General features: G+C 39.6%; 1 long non-coding RNA gene across 3 annotated transcripts; it reads left to right on the forward strand.

Moving 5' to 3' along the window:
* Positions 1 to 52: 52 nt before the first annotated feature.
* On the forward strand, positions 53 to 2,527 carry LOC124216109 (uncharacterized). Of its 3 annotated transcripts, XR_011176866.1 has the most exons (7): positions 53 to 286; positions 539 to 626; positions 856 to 997; positions 1,235 to 1,381; positions 1,648 to 1,801; positions 1,937 to 2,155; positions 2,272 to 2,527. It is a non-coding gene; the product is annotated as an uncharacterized lncRNA (long non-coding RNA). The 3 variants fall into 3 exon arrangements; XR_011176865.1 differs by having other exon boundaries at positions 1,235 to 1,801; XR_011176867.1 differs by having other exon boundaries at positions 1,235 to 1,801; positions 1,991 to 2,155.
* Positions 2,528 to 12,206: the final 9,679 nt, after the last annotated feature.

The following is a 12,206-nucleotide window of genomic DNA, read 5'->3' on the forward strand; positions in this document are numbered from 1 at the left end:
AATTATTTCAATTCATCTTTCGCGCAAGCCCAAATTCGGTAGCTGTCCGTACGCTAATAAAATTTCTATAACTTTATAATCTTCTCATAATCTTTCTGGTAGATTATATCGATAAAAAAATTATATTAAACCTTACACATTATTTTTGATTTGTTCTCATGCTGAAAATATTTATTAGTATTCGAGGTATAACTCGAGGTGGTTGGCGGTGGTCGTTGGAGGTGGTTAGGGGTGGTTGCGGGTAATCAAGGTGATTCCGGAGGAGGGGGACGAGGATTTGTGCTCGGTGAGTAAAACACTTTTATAATATTTCATGGCAATTGTAATTATATTTTATCTAAAATATTTCAAACTAGTCATGTTTACAATAAGTTATTTCAATTCATTTTTCGCGCAAGCACATATTCAGTAGCTATGAATAAGCTTATACAATTTATTATATTATTAATTAATTAATTGATCAATTACTCAATTATATTAATCCTTACACAATATTTTCGATGTGTTCTTATACTGAAAATATTTATTACTATTCAAGATATAACCTGAGGTGGTTATCGGTGGTTGTTCGAGGTGGTTGAAGGTGGTCGGAGGTGGACGAGGAAGAGGACGAGGATTTGTGCTCGGTGAGTTTAACATTTTTATGATATTATATGGCAATTGTAATTATATTTCACCTAAAATTTTTCAAACACTCCATGTTAACAATAAATTATTTAAATTCAATTTTTGCGCAAGCGCAAATTCAGTAGCTATAAATGAGCTAATGAATTTTATATTCTTAATCAAGTAATGAATTATAGTAATGCTTACGCAATATTTTTGATGAGTTCTAACACTTGAAATATTCATTAGTATTGGAGGTATAACCTGAGGTCGTCGTCAGTGGTCGTTGGAGGTGGTTAGCGGTGGTTGGAGGTGGTCGAAGGTGGACGAGGAGGTGGACGAGGATGACGAGGAGAACAAGGTGGATGAGGAGAATAAGGATTTGTGCTTGGTGAGTTTAACATTTTTATAATATTTAATGACAATTATTATGTTTTATCTCAAATTTTTCAAATTCGTCATATTTACAATAAATTATTCCAATTCATTTTTCGCGCATGAGCAAATTCAGTAGCTATAAATGCGCTAATTAAATTTATCATATTGATAAATAATAAATTGATTATATGAATCCTTACAAATTATTTTCAATGTGTTCTTATACTGAAAATATTCATTACTATTCCAGGTATAACCCGCAGTGGTGAGCGGTGGTTAGCGGTGGTCACTGGAGGTGGTTGGAGATTGTCGGAGATGGTCGGACGTAGTTGGCGGTCATAGTACGTGGCTGAAGAACTAGGAGAAGGCGGAGGAGGAGGACCAAGTAGGAGTAGGAGTAAGTGTGGGAGTAGGAGTAGGAGTGTTAGAAATTGGAGTAGAAGTAGAAGTAGAAGTAGAAGTTCGAATTCAAATAGGAGTAGGACTAGGGGTAAGAGTAGGAGTAGGAGTAGAAGTAGGAGTAGGAGTAGGAGTAGTAGTTGTACTTGTACTTCTACTCCTGATCCCACTCCTGATCCTACTTGTGAGCCTACTCCCACTCCTACTCTTGATCATGATCCTACTCCTACTCCATTAAATATTATAAAAATGTTATACTCACAGTGCACAAATCCTCCTCCTCCTTGTCCTCCGCCTCGTCCACTTCGATCACCTGCAACCATCGCCAACCACCTCCAGCGACCACTGACGACGACCTCAGGTTATACCTTGAGTAGTAATGAATATTTTCAGTACAAGAACACATCAAAAATATTGTGTAAGCATTACTATAATTAATTCATTAAATAATAGTGTGATAAATTTTATGAGCGCATTTATAATTACTGAATTTGTGCTTGACGAAAAGTGGATTGAAATAATTTATTGTAAACAAGAGGTGTTCGAAAACTAGGAGATGAGATGAATCCGATCTGAATGACCCTTTCCTGACTAATTGGTCCCCCAGGATCTCAGAAAACGCAGCGAAAACAGCGTGGGATCAACAGGAAAGAAGTTACGAAGGAAAAAGCGCCTGCTGAAAAATGTCGAAATCTGATGTTCTGGTTTTTTGGCTGTAACTTTTTATCAGCTGCTCGCAGCGTATCAGGACTGCGCCCAATCGATTTCTCTGGCAAGATTACGTCGGAATAGTGCATGAAAGAATTTATTACAGCACTTTTCAAATATTAATCCTCACGTAATATTTTTGATGTGTTCTGATACTGAAAATGTTTATTGCTATTCCAGGTACAACCCGAGGTGGTTATCGGTGGTTGTTCGAGGTGGTTGGAGATTGTTGGAGGTGGTCGGAGGTGGACGAGGAGGAGGACGAACTGGCCTGAGTCTCAAATCCCTGTTGACATAAAAGCAGCTATTCGATAGAAATTGCAGTTTATAGTTTACACAGCCCATTGCATGATATTTCATTATAAATACATATGTTTCAATGTATTTAGGAATAATTTATCAAATATACAGAAGTCATGTGCAAATAATAAATGAATTGTTTCGACCGCAGTTTGATGTATTCATTAGAGCTTTAACAATAAATTTAAGCTTTGTTACTTCTTTCATTTTATTATGGATAATCAAAAACATTTCCGACTAATCGTGCTGTGGAAGCATGGGGATTAAACCAAATGTAGCAAAAGATTAGAAACAGTGTATGTAGAGTACGGGTATTTTTCTAATAATGCAAATAGAATAGAATACCACGCCTTGCGAATTAGCTTTCCAGTCAGAGATGAATGATGAATTTTAAGGACTGCATTATCGTTGTTGAATACTCTATGCCTCATGGGAAAAGAAAATCTGTAACGACAAACTTGATGCACCGGATCATCGTCGACTTTAACTTTTGAAATGTCCTACCATTTTCGAACGCCTCCTACCTCCCTCTGCCACCTCCGACCATCAATGGCCACTTTCGAGCACCCCCTATCACCTTCTGCCAGCGCCGACCACCTCCTACCATTTCCGAACACCTCCAACCATCCTATTTACCTATATTACCAGATTAGCTATGATATGAAAAGAGAAGAATTATTCATTTCGAAATGGGATTCTATTCGACGCGCGCTCGACGCATTCCATGACATTAGTATTCATAATTATTCCAACAACTTTTCATTTGCTCTCTCGATCTTGAATTTTCATAGGCATAGAATCGAAACGTTGTTTTAGCTGGTCGCAAGTGAAGTATCTGCGTTGGGTGGAGGAGCAGAATTGTTTTTCGAAAAGTATTCGGATGGAAAAAAATTCAGAGTAACTGTAATACATCACGGATGCGGTAATTTTGAACGAGATGAAACGGATGCTTCGTATATGAGACAGTATTTAACGCTGCGTAGTGATTTAAAGACCTAGAAAGGTGATAGGGAGAGAAAGAACGACGCTTCTTAACATTTCGAGTGTATTTTAACACACATTTGAAAGATGGGAGCGAAATTTTTCATCATCCAACTGTCGCAGAACGGCAGCGTTATTAGCCGAGCCGTTCACTGAAGAATATATCTTCAGTCAACGGCTGACCATCGAAGGGCCTGGCCGCTTGAGTCTGGAATCGGTAGGAGAGATAAAGTGCGTATTTCTTGTATGAAATGTGAAAACTGAAATCATTATACATCATATCATATCATCGCACATCATACATCATACATCATACATCATACATCATACATCATCATACCTAGTATTACAGTTCGAAACCAAAGTTTGAATTTTCGGATGTTCGGAAAGTGACGTCACCAATCTAAAATCGGCTAGCCGAGCTCCTCAGTCCGGTAACAACCGCGCAGTAGAGCGGACGGATGAGAGTCGCGCTCCGCAAATTTCGAGTACGGGTTCTCAACCTCCCGGATCCCGCGCTTCGGGTCCGCTACGTATTTCGAGTACCGGGTTCTCAACCTCCCGGATCCCGCGCTTCGAGTCCGCTACGCGGTGAAACTCGACTTCCAGGATAAGCGCTCCGTGGTTCCTGGTTCATGTTTACAATAAATTATTTCAATTCGTTTTTCGCGCAAGCCCAAATTCGGTAGCTGTCAGTCCGCTAATAAAATTTCTCGACTTCCAGGATAAGCGCTCCGTGATTCCTGGTTCATGTTTACAATAAATTATTTCAATTCGTTTTTCGCGCAAGCCCAAATTCGGTAGCTGTCAGTCCGCTAATAAAATTTCTCGACTTCCAGGATAAGCGCTCCGTGGTTCCTGGTTCATGTTTACAATAAATTATTTCAATTCGTTTTTCGCGCAAGCCCAAATTCGGTAGCTGTCAGTCCGCTAATAAAATTTCTCGACTTCCAGGATAAGCGCTCCGTGGTTCCTGGTTCATGTTTACAATAAATTATTTCAATTCGTTTTTCGCGCAAGCCCAAATTCGGTAGCTGTCAGTCCGCTAATAAAATTTCTCGACTTCCAGGATAAGCGCTCCGTGGTTCCTGGTTCATGTTTACAATAAATTATTTCAATTCGTTTTTCGCGCAAGCCCAAATTCGGTAGCTGTCAGTCCGCTAATAAAATTTCTCGACTTCCAGGATAAGCGCTCCGTGGTTCCTGGTTCATGTTTACAATAAATTATTTCAATTCGTTTTTCGCGCAAGCCCAAATTCGGTAGCTGTCAGTCCGCTAATAAAATTTCTCGACTTCCAGGATAAGCGCTCCGTGATTCCTGGTTCATGTTTACAATAAATTATTTCAATTCGTTTTTCGCGCAAACCCAAATTCGGTAGCTGTCAGTCCGCTAATAAAATTTCTCGACTTCCAGGATAAGCGCTCCGTGGTTCCTGGTTCATGTTTACAATAAATTATTTCAATTCGTTTTTCGCGCAAGCCCAAATTCGGTAGCTGTCAGTCCGCTAATAAAATTTCTCGACTTCCAGGATAAGCGCTCCGTGATTCCTGGTTCATGTTTACAATAAATTATTTCAATTCGTTTTTCGCGCAAGCCCAAATTCGGTAGCTGTCAGTCCGCTAATAAAATTTCTCGACTTCCAGGATAAGCGCTCCGTGGTTCCTGGTTCATGTTTACAATAAATTATTTCAATTCGTTTTTCGCGCAAGCCCAAATTCGGTAGCTGTCAGTCCGCTAATAAAATTTCTCGACTTCCAGTATAAGCGCTCCGTGATTCCTGGTTCATGTTTACAATAAATTATTTCAATTCGTTTTTCGCGCAAACCCAAATTCGGTAGCTGTCAGTCCGCTAATAAAATTTCTCGACTTCCAGGATAAGCACTCCGTGGTTCCTGGTTCATGTTTACAATAAATTATTTCAATTCGTTTTTCGCGCACGCCCAAATTCGGTAGCTGTCAGTCCGCTAATAAAATTTCTCGACTTCCAGGATAAGCGCTCCGTGGTTCCTCGTTCATGTTTACAATAAATTATTTCAATTCGTTTTTCGCGCAAGCCCAAATTCGGTAGCTGTCAGTCCGCTAATAAAATTTCTCGACTTCCAGGAAAAGCGCTCCGTGGTTCCTCGTTCATGTTTACAATAAATTATTTCAATTCGTTTTTCGCGCAAACCCAAATTCGGTAGCTGTCAGTACGCTAATAAAATTTCTATAACTTTATAATCTTCTCATAATCTTTCTGGTAGATTATATCGATAAAAAAATTATATCAAACCTTACACATTATTTTTGATTTGTTCTCATGCTGAAAATATTTATTAGTATTCGAGGTATAACTCGAGGTGGTTGGCGGTGGTCGTTGGGGGTGGTTGAAGATGGTCGGCGGTGGACGAGGACGAGGACAAGGAGGACGAGGATTTGTGCTCGGTGAGTAAAACACTTTTATAATATTTCATGGCAATTGTAATTATATTTTATTTGAAATATTTCAAAATAGTCATGTTTACAATAAATTATTTCAATTCATTTTTCGTGCAAGCACATATTCAGTAGCTATGAATAATCTTATACAATTTATTATATTATTAATTAATTAATTAATATTCTTATAATATTTCATGGCAATTGTAATTATATTTCATCTGAAATATTACAAACTTGTCACGTTTACAATAAATTATTTCAATTCATTTTTCGTGCAAGCACATATTCAGTAGCTATGAATAATCTTATACAATTTATTATATTATTAATTAATTAATTAATATTCTTATAATATTTCATGGCAATTGTAATTATATTTCATCTGAAATATTACAAACTTGTCACGTTTACAATAAATTATTTCAATTCATTTTTCGTGCAAGCACATATTCAGTAGCTATGAATAATCTTATACAATTTATTATATTATTAATTAATTAATTAATATTCTTATAATATTTCATGGCAATTGTAATTATATTTCATCTGAAATATTACAAACTTGTCACGTTTACAATAAATTATTTCAATTCATTTTTCGTGCAAGCACATATTCAGTAGCTATGAATAATCTTATACAATTTATTATATTATTAATTAATTAATTAATATTCTTATAATATTTGATGGCAATTGTAATTATATTTCATCTGAAATATTACAAACTTGTCACGTTTACAATAAATTATTTCAATTCATTTTTCGTGCAAGCACATATTCAGTAGCTATGAATAATCTTGTACAATTTATTATATCATTAATCAATTGATTAATTACATTAATCCTTACACAATATTTTTGATGTGTTCCCATACTAAAAATATTCATTACTATTCCAGGTATTATCCGAGGTGGTCGGAGGTGGACGAGGAGGAGGACGAGCTGGACGAGGAGGAGGACCAGGTGGACGAGGAGCAGGCGGTGTGGGTCGTGGGAGAGGACCACTCCTCTCCTCATAGGAGGGGAGGGGGAGGGGGAGGGGCAGGGAAGGGGGAGAGGTGGGCGGGGAGGGGGAAGGGAAGGGAAGGGAAGGGAAGGGAGGGGTGGGGGCAGGGGGCGGGGGGGGGGGGGGGGGGGGGGGGGGGGGGGGGGGGGGAGGGCGGGAGGGATGGAGGGCGGGAGGGCGGGAGGGAGGGAGGGCGGGGGAGGGCGGGAGGGCGGGAGGGAGAGAGTGGAGGACGGATGTCGATGCGAGCCTGTTAGAGTTAATAGAACAGTACACCCCCTTCCCTCTCGCGCCCGCCCTCCCGCCCTCCCTCCCTCCCGCCCTCCCTCCCTCCCTCCCGCCCCTCCCCCTCCCCCCTCCCCCTTCCCCTCCCCTCCCCCCTTCCCCCCGCCCTCTCTCCCTTCCCCTCCCTTCCCTTCCCTTCCCTTCCCCCTCCCCGCCCACCTCTCCCCCTTCCCTGCCCCTCCCCCTCCCCCTCCCCTCCTCTGAGGAGAGGAGAGGTCCTCTCCCACGACCCACACCGCCTGCTCCTCGTCCACCTAGTCCTCCTCCTCGTCCAGCTCGTCCTCCTCCTCGTCCACCTCCGACCACCTCGGATAATACCTGGAATAGTAATGAATATTTTTAGTATGGGAACACATCAAAAATATTGTGTAAGGATTAATGTAATTAATCAATTGATTAATAATATAATAAATTGTACAAGATTATTCATAGCTACTGAATATGTGCTTGCACGAAAAATGAATTCAAATAATTTATTGTAAACGTGACAAGTTTGTAATATTTCAGATGAAATATAATTACAATTGCCATGAAATATTATAAGAATATTAATTAATTAATTAATAATATAATAAATTGTATAAGATTATTCATAGCTACTGAATATGTGCTTGCACGAAAAATGAATTGAAATAATTTATTGTAAACATGACTAGTTTGAAATATTTCAAATAAAATATAATTACAATTGCCATGAAATATTATAAAAGTGTTTTACTCACCGAGCACAAATCCTCGTCCTTCTTGTCCTCGTCCTCGTCCACCGCCGACCATCTTCAACCACCCCCAACGACCACCGCCAACCACCTCGAGTTATACCTCGAATACTAATAAATATTTTCAGCATGAGAACAAATCAAAAATAATGTGTAAGGTTTGATATAATTTTTTTATCGATATAATCTACCAGAAAGATTATGAGAAGATTATAAAGTTATAGAAATTTTATTAGCGTACTGACAGCTACCGAATTTGGGCTTGCGCGAAAAACGAATTGAAATAATTTATTGTAAACATGAACGAGGAACCACGGAGCGCTTTTCCTGGAAGTCGAGAAATTTTATTAGCGGACTGACAGCTACCGAATTTGGGCTTGCGCGAAAAACGAATTGAAATAATTTATTGTAAACATGAACCAGGAACCACGGAGCGCTTATCCTGGAAGTCGAGAAATTTTATTAGCGGACTGACAGCTACCGAATTTGGGCTTGCGCGAAAAACGAATTGAAATAATTTATTGTAAACATGAACCAGGAACCACGGAGCGCTTATCCTGGAAGTCGAGAAATTTTATTAGCGGACTGACAGCTACCGAATTTGGGCTTGCGCGAAAAACGAATTGAAATAATTTATTGTAAACATGAACGAGGAACCACGGAGCGCTTTTCCTGGAAGTCGAGAAATTTTATTAGCGGACTGACAGCTACCGAATTTGGGCTTGCGCGAAAAACGAATTGAAATAATTTATTGTAAACATGAACGAGGAACCACGGAGCGCTTTTCCTGGAAGTCGAGAAATTTTATTAGCGGACTGACAGCTACCGAATTTGGGCTTGCGCGAAAAACGAATTGAAATAATTTATTGTAAACATGAACGAGGAACCACGGAGCGCTTTTCCTGGAAGTCGAGAAATTTTATTAGCGGACTGACAGCTACCGAATTTGGGCTTGCGCGAAAAACGAATTGAAATAATTTATTGTAAACATGAACGAGGAACCACGGAGCGCTTTTCCTGGAAGTCGAGAAATTTTATTAGCGGACTGACAGCTACCGAATTTGGGCTTGCGCGAAAAACAAATTGAAATAATTTATTGTAAACATGAACGAGGAACCACGGAGCGCTTTTCCTGGAAGTCGAGAAATTTTATTAGCGGACTGACAGCTACCGAATTTGGGCTTGCGCGAAAAACGAATTGAAATAATTTATTGTAAACATGAACCAGGAACCACGGAGCGCTTATCCTGGAAGTCGAGAAATTTTATTAGCGGACTGACAGCTACCGAATTTGGGCTTGCGCGAAAAACGAATTGAAATAATTTATTGTAAACATGAACGAGGAACCACGGAGCGCTTTTCCTGGAAGTCGAGAAATTTTATTAGCGGACTGACAGCTACCGAATTTGGGCTTGCGCGAAAAACGAATTGAAATAATTTATTGTAAACATGAACCAGGAACCACGGAGCGCTTATCCTGGAAGTCGAGAAATTTTATTACCGGACTGACAGCTACCGAATTTGGGCTTGCGCGAAAAACGAATTGAAATAATTTATTGTAAACATGAACCAGGAACCACGGAGCGCTTATCCTGGAAGTCGAGAAATTTTATTAGCGGACTGACAGCTACCGAATTTGGGCTTGCGCGAAAAACGAATTGAAATAATTTATTGTAAACATGAACCAGGAACCACGGAGCGCTTTTCCTGGAAGTCGAGAAATTTTATTAGCGGACTGACAGCTACCGAATTTGGGCTTGCGCGAAAAACGAATTGAAATAATTTATTGTAAACATGAACGAGGAACCACGGAGCGCTTTTCCTGGAAGTCGAGAAATTTTATTAGCGGACTGACAGCTACCGAATTTGGGCTTGCGCGAAAAACGAATTGAAATAATTTATTGTAAACATGAACGAGGAACCACGGAGCGCTTTTCCTGGAAGTCGAGAAATTTTATTAGCGGACTGACAGCTACCGAATTTGGGCTTGCGCGAAAAACGAATTGAAATAATTTATTGTAAACATGAACCAGGAACCACGGAGCGCTTATCCTGGAAGTCGAGAAATTTTATTACCGGACTGACAGCTACCGAATTTGGGCTTGCGCGAAAAACGAATTGAAATAATTTATTGTAAACATGAACCAGGAACCACGGAGCGCTTATCCTGGAAGTCGAGAAATTTTATTAGCGGACTGACAGCTACCGAATTTGGGCTTGCGCGAAAAACGAATTGAAATAATTTATTGTAAACATGAACCAGGAACCACGGAGCGCTTATCCTGGAAGTCGAGAAATTTTATTAGCGGACTGACAGCTACCGAATTTGGGCTTGCGCGAAAAACGAATTGAAATAATTTATTGTAAACATGAACCAGGAACCACGGAGCGCTTATCCTGGAAGTCGAGTTTCACCGCGTAGCGGACCCGAAGCGCGGGATCCGGGAGGTTGAGAACCCGGTACTCGAAATACGTAGCGGACCCGAAGCGCGGGATCCGGGAGGTTGAGAACCCGTACTTGAAATTTGCGGAGCGCGACTCTCATCCGTCCGCTCTACTGCGCGGTTGTTACCGGACTGAGGAACTCGGCTAGCCGATTTTAGATTGGTGACGTCACTTTCCGAACATCCGAAAATTCAAACTTTGGTTTCGAACTGTAATACTAGGTATGATGATGTATGATGTATGATGTATGATGTATGATGTATGATGTATGATGTGCGATGATATGATATGATGTATAATGATTTCAGTTTTCACATTTCATACAAGAAATACGCACTTTATCTCTCCTACCGATTCCAGACTCAAGCGGCCAGGCCCTTCGATGGTCAGCCGTTGACTGAAGATATATTCTTCAGTGAACGGCTCGGCTAATAACGCTGCCGTTCTGCGACAGTTGGATGATGAAAAATTTCGCTCCCATCTTTCAAATGTGTGTTAAAATACACTCGAAATGTTAAGAAGCGTCGTTCTTTCTCTCCCTATCACCTTTCTAGGTCTTTAAATCACTACGCAGCGTTAAATACTGTCTCATATGCGAAGCATCCGTTTTATCTCGTTCAAAATTACCGCATCCGTGATGTATTACAGTTACTCTGAATTTTTTTCAATCCGAATACTTTTCGAAAAACAATTCTGCTCCTCCACCCAACGCAGATACTTCACTTGCGACCAGCTAAAACAACGTTTCGATTCTATGCCTATGAAAATTCAAGATCGAGAGAGCAAATGAAAAGTTGTTGGAATAATTATGAATACTAATGTCATGGAATACATCGAGCGCGCGTCGAATAGAATCCCATTTCGAAATGAATAATTCTTCTCTTTTCATATCATAGCTAATCTGGTAATATAGGTAAATAGGATGGTTGGAGGTGTTCGGAAATGGTAGGAGGTGGTCGGCGTTGGCAGAAGGTGATAGGGGGTGCTCGAAAGTGGCCATTGATGGTCGGAGGTGGCAGAGGGAGGTAGGAGGCGTTCGAAAATGTCAGGACATTTCAAAAGTTAAAGACGACGATGATCCGGTGCATCAAGTTTGTCGTTACAGATTTTCGTTTCCCATGAGGCATAGAGTATTCAACAACGATAATGCAGTCCTTAAAATTCATCATTCATCTCTGTCTGGAAAGCTAATTCGCAAGGCGTGGTATTCTAGATATGTCAAAACTAAGCTAGCGACACGTGTTTGCATTGTTAGAAAAATACCCGTACTCTACATACACTGTTTCTAATCTTTTGCTACATTTGGTTTAATCCCCATGCTTCCACAGCACGAATAGTCGGAAATGTTTTTGATTATCCATAATAAAATGAAAGAAGTAACAAAGCTTAAATTTGTTGTTAAAGCTCTAATGAATACATCACACTGCGGTCGAATTCATTTATTATTTGCACATGACCCCTGTATATTTGATAAATTATTCCTAAATACATTGAAACATATGTAGTTGTAATGAAATATCATGCAATGAGCTGCGTAAACTATAAACTATAATTTCTATCAAATAGCTGCTTTTATGTCAACAGAGCTTTGAGACTCAGTTAAGTTGGATCTCGATTTTTGCCATCGTAAGTAGGACATTGGGTTACAAGAACAAATACGAATTACAAAGAACTCCGTATTAGAGATAAGGATATTTTAATTTAAGTATACCTATACACAGAAATCCGTATGTGAATATACTAAAACCTCCGTGTTTATTGTAAAAATCTAGTTTTAAATATGTGTACATATGTATATACACATGCATAAGTATACATATACATATATACACATACATGTACATAAATAATTGCCAAGAAATTCGAAACTCACAACTTGTCGCAAATAGAGTAAAACGTAAGGTTTATAATATACAAATCACACAAGCGCACCATAAAACGTGGCAAGGGTAATCCCAGT

This window comes from Neodiprion pinetum, chromosome 4 (genome assembly GCF_021155775.2).
Source record: "Neodiprion pinetum isolate iyNeoPine1 chromosome 4, iyNeoPine1.2, whole genome shotgun sequence".
In the NCBI taxonomy this organism is placed as follows: Eukaryota; Metazoa; Arthropoda; class Insecta; order Hymenoptera; family Diprionidae; genus Neodiprion; species Neodiprion pinetum.